Raw genomic sequence first — 11,845 nt, forward strand, 5'->3', positions numbered from 1 at the left:
GCAGAGAGACTGAACACTCTTTTGCCACCTGGTTCCTCATTCCCTCCTCTCTGGCTGTTCATGTCAGGAGACATGTGCAGCACCTGAGTCTGGCACTCACCTAGTTCAGTCCCTCCAGCTTGCCGGCCGCGGGTGCCGGCGCGGGTGCCTTTGACCGAGGGCCCGAGGAGCTGCGCTGCTCCAGGTTCACGCCTTTGGTCACTGTAAATAGCATGGTGTGGTACCCAGGCTTTAACGGCCCTGCAAAAGAGATGCTGCTTCAGATGTTATCTGCTTTAACCGCTGCTTTAGTTCAGTGTTATTTGGTAATTATATGAGCAGCCTTATTAGGTGGTGCTGCTGCCTAGTAGATGATTTTGCCATTTTATGTCATGATACGGAGCGTGTTCGTGGGCAGGAACTCAACAATGGCCAGCATCTCCACAGTCGTCTTTGGAGAGCTTACATCCCTCTGGATGTGTCATCAGGGATTCAGGATTGAATTTCTAGGGTAAATAAATGGAATAGCTTCCAGATGTAAGGAGAAGCCTTCAGCCTGTTGTGATCCGTGAGAGGAAGGAAATAGCCTGAGAAGCAGGACATGGAGGAGGAAGGCTCCTCCTTAGCTGGCCTTTGCCTGCTGGTGGGTACATGGACACTGCCTGCAGGGCCTGACACACAGCTCGAGGTGGGGCAGTGAGGACAGCGCTGCCTCCCGTCCTGTCCCGAGGACGGGAAGGGGCTGGCTGTGGCCTCCAGAGGTCCAGGGAAAGCCGTGCCAAGCGAGAGGGCAAATGGTGCTGAGCCGGGGGCAGCAAGATGGTGTGGGGCAGGGGACGGACGTCACGGGGGATGCAAACCCTTTCACCAGCCTGGGCCCCTAATGGGAATCACTGTACTCACCTACGTGACAGAAGCTCTAAAACTGAGGCTGGTGGTTTTGAGAGTCGTTATTTTTATTTTTTAATGATACGTATGCATAAAATTGGAGTACATTCCATTATTGCAGAAAGGTGACAGCTAAAGCTGTAAGGATCACAGATTTCTTGTAAGAACCGTGGCATGCCTTAATGCTGATTATTAGCACTAGAAAAGGGAACGCTCCCCTGACTGTCAGTATGTTATTATCAAGTGAGAAGTTTTCTGACACTTTGTAAAATGCCTGTCACAGATCATGAGCCTGCAATACTTAAATGAACCCTCAAATTGTCCCTGAGCATTTTAAGGAAATGTAAGTCAACCTAATAATCTAAATATACACTGTAGAAGTGTGAGGAGTTAAAAAATTTAAGTAACAGGACTAACAAAGTTTCTTTATTTCGGTGTTGGTGTGCACTACGAAAGAGGCGAAGGAAGGCCTTCAGAGTGCAGGAGTTTAGCAGATAAAAACTCTCAGGACATTTCTCTGATCACCCAACAATACCTTTACAAATTACAGGACTCTGTGGGTTGGTAGCGCGATGTAAAACCTCTGGACTCGCAGGTTCTCGTGCGGTGTGGTGCGACAGAGACCAAAACACTTGCTGTTTGGTGGCCAATGGTGGAAAATGAATGTATTAGCCCGCTGCCCCGTGTACGAGCCTTTGCATCGTTCACCTCGCATGAGGCGGTACTAAAGGCTGAGGCCAAGGAAAATTAATTGCCCTCTCGTGCACCTTCACGATTTGATTTCCCCTGCTCAAAAATTAAATGCTTTAAGGGTACAAGTGTGAGAAAAATTGGTGGTTTTTTTCATTGCCTGGGCTAAAGTTGTCACATGGATGGTTGGAGAGCTTTCTCCTTTGGGGATCTAAATTTTGGGGCATACCAGTGGGTTTTAGGTGCCTCCTAAAACTCCTAAGAGTACCCCAGAAACATACCGGGATTTGTGCCGTCAGTCAGTTTATTTCTGACCGACCCTAACAGCGAAACGTGACACTTTCCCATTTTCTACCTCATGACATGTCCGCAGGCCGGGCGGAGGGACGCGGAGGCCTGCAGCCGGGCCGGAGGCGCCCGCGCTCCCCTGCGCTGCGGCTGGCTCCCCGCCGTTCGAACAGCTCCCGGTGACCCCTTTTCTCAGTTTCTTTTTCTTGATTAGACGTTTGTGGCCGAGACTGGCCATTTGGGAACTGCCTGGCACCTGCTGGGGACTCTCACCAAAAAGGAGGCCCGTCGCCACAGGGTGCCAGCCCCGCCGGGGCCGCGGGGGCCGGCGCCGCTCCCAGGCGCAGCCGGCCCTGCCTTCTCACTGCCAGCCGGGAGCCGGCCCCGCAGCAGAAATGCCTGAGACTGTCTCCTAGGAAGCTACGCAGGGTTGTTGCTGTTTTTGATATGTTTATAGTTTTTTAATCTTTGTAATTCTTTTAAAAATCTGTCTGTAATGAATATAAAGTTTACTGACTGGGAAAGCAACCCATTTAATCTTGTAAAACTCCTTTTTGACCCACGACAGGGCGAAATGTCACAGTCCATCGTGAGCTTTTCAATAGTGCGTTTGATGCCTTATTATAATAGCAACAGCATTCTGTACATATTGAAAAATAAAAGCTTATACAGCTGAGCGCTGTCGTCATGGTCCTCTTTGCTCCTTGCTGAACGGCCGGTTGCAGTGGTGGGCTCTTCCCCTCCATGCCGCGGGCGCAGCCCCACGTCCTTAGCCGCCGGGAACCGTGGCAGGGCCCACGCGGGCAGCAGGGCCGCCTGGCGAGAGGCAGCTCCAGATCCGGCTGCGCCGGCGCACCGAGCTTGTCCCGAGCTCACCCGACGACCATGTCCCTGCCGCTGGTCCTTCCCAGGCAGAAACTGCCAGACAATGCAGGCTTTAAAACCCTGCTATGTCCGTGTCCCACCGAACCAAAAAATTAAAGAGAAAAGGAGGAGGGTGGGACCAGCCAGGGCTGCGTGAGGCCGGGGAGGTGCTGTGGCAGGAGGTGGGTGTCGAGCCCCTGCCCGCCGTCACCACGTTTGGTACCACGTCCTCGCCCCGGCCTGGCTTTGCTGTGGCTAGGGCTGGACAGCAGCTGTGCTGGGCCCAGTGGGAGGGCGCGGGTCCCCAGCAAGCACCGGTGGCAGCGGCTGGTGCAGGAAGAGGCAGGAGCGGTGCTCCTGGAGGGCTGCAGGCTGGGTGTGACCACCTCGGCTCGCCCCAGGAAAGACATGGCGGATTCACCTCCCCCTTCCAGAAGGGACACTAGCATGCCATGGCTGTAGTGGGGCAGCGATGGGGGGGCTGGCGTGGGGCCAGCAGAGACCAGCGCCAGCAGCTGAGCAGGACCCCCATGGAGCCAGGGTTTGCTCCTGGCTTGCATTTTTTGTTCCTCCCGGATGCCCAGTGCATGTCAGTTAAGCACCTTAACCACCTCCGACCACCCCTGCTCCCCCCAGATGCGGTGTGAAGGTATGCCATGCAGGTTGCGCCTTGTAACGTCACTTTTCATTGCAGCGTGACAGGATCAGACCCCTTCCTGCCACTATCGCGTGAATCAAAGCGTGGGTGGGAGTGGTGCGGTGGGTGTGGATCTAGGCTGGAGCAGGGGCTGTCTGCTCTTATTACCCGTTCCCACAGTACCGGGTACAACAGGGCCCCGATTCGCAATTCAGGTTTTGGGCTGCTACAGCTCTAGCAGTAATAAATGTGTCCCTGAGGTGACCGAATTGGCTGCAGTAACATTGCACTGGTGCCAGATGTACCCTATGTGTGCAACCGATGGTTAGTAAGTGGTTAAGAGAGTAGGTATATTTATAGATATGACAATCCATCAGCTTAAAGATCTGGGAGGCTTTCTAGCTGAAAGCAAACACTAAATTCATTGTTACTCCTTTTTATAGGATTCTTCTTAATTTTATCTTTTTGAATTTTTAAGGATTCGTCGTCATGTACTATATTCACAAGGACTTTTTTTCCCCGTGTTTATAAGTCCTGGCAAGGTCAAGAGTCCTGTAGACTGCAGGGAGGTGAGACTTCTCTGATTTTCTTATCCATTTCAATTAAATTGTGGCTGTTATAAATTTGCATAAACCCAGACAAGACAGGAACCTCTTCTTTGAAACCTGGTTAATATTTGTTTGTGTAAATGTAAATGCAGTGCCCGCTGTAGAAACTCAGCCAAATAATGCACGTTTTTATTAGATTTTCAATACAAATCCACAGTTAAAATACTTCTGCAGACTTGCTGTATTAAAGACTTGTAAAGAGTTTTCTGCTCATTTATGTGCAGATTTGTCCACCTTTACGTATGATAAAAATACTGAGGTATTACCATTAACTGAGTTGCACTTCACGGGCATGTGGTCGTCGCTGTGAATAAGGGCATTGCAATCTAACAAACATGTATTTTTTATTCACCTGCACCCCGTGTATAACCCACAGACCAGTACTGACAGTGCTTCCATCTGCCTGTATGCAACAGCTTGAGAAGTGAGATATCGTGGGGCATGATACATAATGTTTACAAAAAGCCTTCTGCACATAGACATCAAAGTGCTGTATAGAACATATACTGCCCCCATTTTACAGATAAAGTGACTCATGTCCTTTGCCCAGAGAGCCAGTTGGAGAGCTGAGGACAGAAACCAAGGCCTCTTAAGTCACAGCCCAGCACTGCAGAAAGAGCTTAATTATTACAAAATGTCTAGAATAAATGAATACAAAAGGGATGGCAAATATATTTTTTTTTCTGAAGAATGCCAGTAAAGTTTAATTTCAAGTATAAAATAATTTTTAAAAATCCTAGCAAAGTCAACCCAAACTAAATTTTGCTAATATTTGCAGGAATTTGGGGAAGGTTTTGCACATTTAAGGCATTTGTATCCGAGTGAGCTTTTTTTTAAGGTTTCAAAAAATCAATAGGCTTCTGTTGAAATAATAAAACAGATATCTTTACATCAGCACAAAAAGCCTCTCTTTTCCAATAGTAGTCCCTGCTTTGACAGATGTGTATGCAGGGAAATTTAGCTATTGTTGAATAAAACATTTCCAGAAGCAAAATTGATTAAGTCCCTTTTGTAGAGGGAAAAAATCAATTCTTCCCATTAGAAGTATCTAAAAGATGTTGATCAGCTAGAAATGTAAATAAAGTCCTTTAATCACTGTTCTCCAACTGCAGTGTATCCATCTACAGGAGATTGTCTTTTGTCTCTTTATAGCTTAAAATAAATTTGGTTCAACTCTAACATGAAGCAGCTTCTGACAAACTAGCCAGAGTAACTGTGCTCGAATGTAAATAATATCAAGTAGCTATCCTGACATTTTGGTATTGCTTTTCTCAAGGATTAGCTGTTCATGAAATAAATGTATACTTGATAGCAATATATCCAAGCTGGGAACAGAAAAATATTCACTGAAAGGCAGAGTAGTAGAAAGTACGTGACTATTTTCATTTTCTATGTATTATCTTCTGATTTCGTGTAATAAAGACAGTACTTTCAAGATCTCTTGATTAGTAATTGTTAAGGGCTATTAATGGTCACGGAGGGCTATTAACAGAAAGATGCAAAGTCTCTAGCTCTGTAAGTCCCTAAGCTTCTGATTGCTAAGAGCTGAGACAGTATGCTGGTTCATGCTTGCCCTACGCTTTGTTTTAGATACAGCAGTATCTGCTGCAGGCTACTATCTGAGACAATTTTGTGATAGATGGACCTTTGATTTGATCCAGCCTGACCCCGTGTTCTCAAAACTTTATGCTTTGCCTATAGTGAGAATACCAAGTAGTTGCTTTGCCACTATGGCTTCCCCAAGAAGGAACTAGGGATCAATAAGTCACAGTCTTACCTTTGTTTTCCCTCCTTACAGGAATGGTAACCATGGCTGGAAGAGCTCTTGAGAGGTCATTTTCCAGTCTTCTGGAGCTTCATTCACCCTCCATCAGTCCTCAAAGATAATTGCTCATGGCTGTGAAATTGCTTTGCTCAATTCCCTGAGCACTCTGGGGTGAATTTTGTAAGGCTCACATGATTTGAAGATATATAATGTATCTATGTAGTCTCTTTTTATGCTCCCTGCCAGCCAAAGTTCTTAATAAGTTCTAAAATCTATGGATAGTCTGAATTGTTTTAGATTTTTTAGTGAGATAAAGAAAAAATAAAAGGCTGAAGCACTTCAGCCTTCTCAGGGTCGTTTTCAGTTGTGCTTCTCTCTCCCTCCCCACAAAGCAGAAAACCCGTTCTTTCTTTGTCTTTTTTCTCTCTAGTATAAATATAGAGCAGTTCCTCATGACCTTTTTTTCTCTTCTAGCAGAATCTCACTTGCTGTCCTTGCCTGTTGTCCCCACAAAAAAATTATTAATTATTAAATATATGTCCTAATTTCCCCCGTGGGGAAATTTCTTAAATTTTAGGTCACTCTCATGATTAGCCAAACCGATGTTTACAATGCTTATTTTTCTTTCATGTTTTCACATTTCATATATGCTTATCTTGTTTCCTTAATTTTGTTTAAGGATTTGCTAAATTTCCTGAATGTCTTTTTCCTTTTAAACTTCTGTTTCGTGGGAGCGCACCAACTGGTGCTTTGAATTTGCTGAAGTTTCTTGTTCCTTGGGACCCCTTGTCTGGAGGCAGAAATAATCTGCTGTACCAGCTCTATACTATATATTTAATATATAGTATATTCATTTAATAGATATATTATTATATATAATATACTCTCTCTATATAGTATATTCATTATAATATATATATTCAAATTTTTTTTGTACAGGTTGAGCTTGGTGAGCAGCCTGGTGACTGGGTTCCCCACTCCAGCCCACCTCCATTTGTTCCTCACTCAGTCTTTCTTCGATGAGGGCAGCAATAGTCCAGGATGGAGATTTTGTGGCACTCTTGCTCTTTGAGCCAAACCATGTTACTAAGGAAAATACTACTGGCTTATCTATGGCATCAAATGACAATGCATGGCTATTGAGATGGAAAATATCTTCACTTAAACTTCACAGGATATTGAAACGTCTTAGCTAAGAGGCGAGTTAGAGGCAAAAATCAATATCGGACAGTGCTGAAACGCCTCTGTTCAGCTGCTGTTTTAAGTGGCTTGTACAGACCTTTCAAATCATGTTGCCAACAAATGGAGGAAATACAGCTTTTAAAAAGTCAGAGAATTATTAATAGTGTGTTTGACCTCCAGCTCTGCGCAGTCTACAAAAAGAGCATCATTTGTCATATGCTGCTGCCTTATGCCTAATTCTGCAGCCCCTGTTGGGAAGCAGTTGTGCATAGGAGAAGTGCATTGCAGAGAGTGAGGGGCAAAGCTTTAGATCCATGATGGACTGTGGGAGGAAAGGAGAGAGGGAACAGCTCGCGGTCAACCCCTGAACAAAAAGGGAGGGGTACAGGAACTGTTCACCTCATACATCATTCACACGCTAATGGTATTTCTTGTCCTGGTGTGTGAGAGAAGAACGTTGACTGTGCTGAGGGTACACTTTCAGCTCTCCAGCAGGGAGAGAGAAGTATGGGGAGAAGCAAATGTCATGTCTTCATGAGAAAATGAATGCTGCAGCCACCATCCTGGCATCTGAGGAGTGACCTGGGGCCCAGCACCTCCAACTGGGCTCCTCAGCAGGCTGGTCTGTCGCGCAGCATTTTCAGCGCAAAGAAGCAGCCTGAACTTTTATTAACTTTAACAACTGTCTGAGTAACCTGAAGTGACAATCCATGTCTCTCATTGCTGTTATTAAGTCAGTTTTGAACAATGCCTTATCATCTGCAGGAAAAAGAAGAGGAAATGTAATGCAAACAGCAAGTTTCTAGATAAAATTAGTCTGTCTGAGAAGGGGAGAAAAATGCCACATATTGGGCTGAACAAATCTTTGCATTGATTTCTGGAACCAGAGTCCTCCTAGGAGCACCACAAATGCATGTCTTTATTTAGTGCTTGGATTCAAAGACCTGTCAATCTTCCTGTATTCAGACAACTCCCACTTGTGTTCACGTCTGGAGTGGTTCAGGACCATACATTATTTCTGCTTGTGCTATTCTTGCTTTACACTTTGATGCCAGCTCCACAGTCCTTCATAAGTCTCACGTGTGCACACATGCATACAGAACCACTTGAACACCACTGCCTTGGTGGCAGCGGGCAGTGTCCGGCTGACACATGGCATTACCGCAGCTCCAGGAGTGCACGTGTGAGCCTGGATAATGGCATATATTTCTGTTCTCACAGAGAGCCTTAAATAACCTTTTAAATATCCATAGAGGTCTCATTTATACATTTTCATCTGAATGCCCAAATCTCGTCTGTCAATGGACATGCCTATGGTATGTGCTCTGCAGCCCAGCAAAGAACTGGTTCCTCCTCTTTGGCTGTCCTACGTATTATCTGGTTCTGGGTTCAGTGCATAGGAATAAAAAGGCAATTATTTTATATGTCCCCTCCAATTCAGATGGGATTAAGCCTACCTTTCAGCTGGGTTGCTGAGGTAGCCTGAGATAAAAATTGAGACCGGTAATAAGTTACAGCTCCTGCACAGAGCAAGATGAAAAGAAAGGAGTTGTGACTCAGAGAGATAAACAGCTCCTGGGGATGCTCCGCAGCACAGTGGTAATAGCTCAGGGCTATGGCTCAAATTCACAGTCTTAACCACAATAAACAGAACAGTTTTTAGTGGCTTTTTTTTTGCAAGGGTGAAGGCTAGAATCCAGGCCATGGAGGACCGACATGGAAAGTTTGTACAATATTTAAGAATCCTTCACTGGAAATGCCCCACATCCCCTTTAAAAGTGCTAGGACACATAGCAACAAGCTTACATAACTATAGTCATTTATTTACACGCAGGATGAACCAATGCATTGCAAGTCAGGGGGTCTGTATCCAAACACCACAGGATGTGAATCTGTCACAGCTCTGACGGAGAGAGCATCTCTCTTTACCTTGAGCTGAAGCCTCTCTCATGGGATCCCCAAACTAATTGCTATGTTCATCCAAGATGTTTACTGTCATTTATATAGGACAATGTTTGGATTAGTTCCTGTTTTAATGAAGGTATTTTTAGCATTCACAATTACCTGTGCATCTTACTGTTTTATCTTGGTGAACAGAAGGGGAAAAAATAAGAAAAATATTTTTCATTCTTCTTTTGTCAGAGAAAGTATATGGAACTAAAAAGAAGAAAATGGGACGGGCAAGCAGGTAGGAATATGGATTTCATAATGTAAATAGCTACAGTCAATAATTATTGGGGAAATAGATTTCACATTTCATACTGAATTGAATTTAGTCAGCTTGATGGATGCTGTTGTAATACAGGAGGCTAATCAAGAATGTAAATCCAAAAAAAAGAAAACCAAAGGCAGGCCCTTACACAGCAATACAAAAGCAATGACATACGGATGTTTTGGGGGTGGTCAACTGTTTTTGAGGCACAATGTATCTATTTACTAAAATCACAGATTAGTCATTCTTTAGACTAGTAAACCAATTTATCATCAATAATAAAAAGTCCTGATTTTGAAAGCAGTGGCTCCTTTTCATAAAATATGTCCTCTAGTTATGTTCAGTGTCTTCAGAGGTCCCTACCCCGTTCTATTTTAATGGAGGGGACAGTCAGTTGCTAGGAGTTTCTTATGCTACACTATATAAGACCAATTATGTTTCTAGTGACAGTAATGGCAAAGACTTCCTTGAATTTAATTGCTTTGGATAGACCTTAAATTCTCTCTCTCATCCTTCTGTCAACTTTCAGAATAAGAGTTGATTTTGCAATTAATTTGAGGACACTCTACATTCTCCAAGTTTTCCTAAGGGCACAAATCACCCCAAAACCTTAGGCAGTGGCTTCATGAACCGCTGAACAAATCCCGCAGTTTTCTGATGTACCAAAGGGGGATCTTGTTTCTCCTCCATTTTTTCTCTCCTTCATTCCCCCCGCCACCGCTCCCAGCTTTGCAGTCCTCTCTGCCTTGTGTACCAGCCCCTTTATAAGCTAATGCCAGGCCTAGCAGGAGACTATTTAACAATTATTAGCATAATTTTTATCCCTCATTTCAGTTTTCCTGTGTCCCACTTGCTTTACTTTATAATCTGTTTCCCTTCTCTCAGCTTGTTTCCGAACTAGTTAGAGACTCATGAGCACCTTGGGAAGAAACAGATGCTCCTGGGAATTTGCTCCTCGGGGCATACCTGTGTGGCGGGGGACAGACAGACCTTGCTTGAGCTATGCAAGCTTTTGAGCTAACTGGACACAGAGCCAGCTCTGGTCCCAGGCAGCCCAGACCTGCCGTAGCATGGCACAGTGACCGAGCAATATACTGTGCCCCTCAGCGTATTAACACAGCTACGTGGTTTGTGGAGTGGAAATGCCTCGTGCAGCGTTCATCTAGGTTTGGGCAAAGGTAGCTTGAGCTGAACGCAGCTGCTGCCTCTGTAGCCTTACGTCCTTAACCATCGTGTCGATTGTCCTCGCTGCCCTGCCAGCTCTGCCTGTATCCTCACCCCTCTCCTCCTTCAGCATCTTCTCTCCTGTTAATTCTGTATCTCTTGTATTACTCACAGTCTCTTTGCTGTCATGAGCTGCATGCAAATGCTGGGTTTATTGTTCAAGATAATGCATTTCTGCTATCTCGATGAAATATGTGTATTGCATTTGGTTTATTAGCTAATTAAACTAATCTCTAGAAAACCTTCAAAATGTCTCCTGCTCTTCTGCAGTGAAGCTAATTTATCTTTTCGGTGCTGGCAGTAGGAAAATGGTCTATATGCCCTGCAGAAAAGTTTGGATTTCATACGTTTTTATTCAAAGTGTTTTAAAATAATAATCTAAAAGTCAGATTCAGATATTCAGGAACCTTTGGCTGAATGATCTGCAGCAAAAGAAACATATGGGAAGTACAGGCTGATCTTATCTCTCAAGCTGACAGATAAATAATTTGCCAAAACAGAGATTGCTTAGAAGTTAAGAAATCATTTTCTTTGCTCAGAAACACGTCCCGATGACTATTCATTTCCTTTGAGTTGATCACTGGATGATACTCTGTGTGTCAGCTTTCAGAGTTTCATAAAAACTACTGGTAGAGAAGAAGCCATTTCATAGAATCACGGTGGAGGCTAGTGGACACCTCTGAAGCTCGTCTGGTCCAGCCCCTGCTCAAGCAGGGTCAGCGAGACACCTTGTCCCATTGGATTTTGAGTATCTCCACAGATGGAGACCCCACAGCTTCACTGGGCAACCTGTTCCAGTGTTTGACCACCTGCACAGTAAAAAAGGTCTTTCTGATCATTAAACAGAATTTTATGTCTTTCAGTTTGTGCCTATTGCCTCTTGCCTTGTCAGTGGGCACCACTGGGAAGAGTCTGACTTTATCTTCTTTATCCCCCCCTCCTCAGGTATTTATACACATGGATAAGATCCCCAGGAGCCCTCTCTTCTCCAGGCTCAGCAGTCCCAGCTCTCTCAGCCTCTCCTCGTATGGCATTTGATTATGATAAAGCCACAGCATCGCACTTTAAAGCCGTCATGCACCAAGGAGCACAGACCTTCCAGCAATTATAACTTGTAGCACCTTCTGGCTGGGTCTAGAGATCTCTGCCTCTAGACAGATGAAAAGGGAAACACTTCCAAGAGAGATGTCTCCTAAAGAAAAAAGGTATTTTTCCTCAACATAAGCAAGCACAAGGTGCTCTAGAAGGAGTTTCATTTTTTTGCCTCCCTCCAACAAAACCAGAATATTTTGCTTAGCTTACATCAGTTTGGAATGAAAATGTGAAATGAGAAGCTGAAGCCTTTTGCACAAGCATGTTGAAATTAAATTTTATCATTTTGTGCATTCCCTCCTGTGTTTAGTTCACCTAAAACTAGTCATGAACTGCAGTCTTTGACAATTTTACTTCTCATCACAACACTATTAATCATCCCCATCTCAGTTCTACATCTATCTGGTGCATTTCGA

General features: G+C 44.5%; 1 long non-coding RNA gene across 1 annotated transcript; it reads left to right on the forward strand.

The window, feature by feature from the left end:
* The first annotated feature begins 3,824 nt into the window (after positions 1-3,824).
* LOC142079827 (uncharacterized) lies at positions 3,825-10,583 on the forward strand. Its single transcript, XR_012672794.1, has 3 exons — positions 3,825-3,915; positions 5,753-5,899; positions 6,659-10,583. It is a non-coding gene; the product is annotated as an uncharacterized LOC142079827 (long non-coding RNA).
* The last annotated feature ends 1,262 nt before the right edge of the window (positions 10,584-11,845 follow it).

Source organism: Calonectris borealis, chromosome 2 (genome assembly GCF_964195595.1).
Source record: "Calonectris borealis chromosome 2, bCalBor7.hap1.2, whole genome shotgun sequence".
In the NCBI taxonomy this organism is placed as follows: domain Eukaryota; kingdom Metazoa; phylum Chordata; class Aves; order Procellariiformes; family Procellariidae; genus Calonectris; species Calonectris borealis.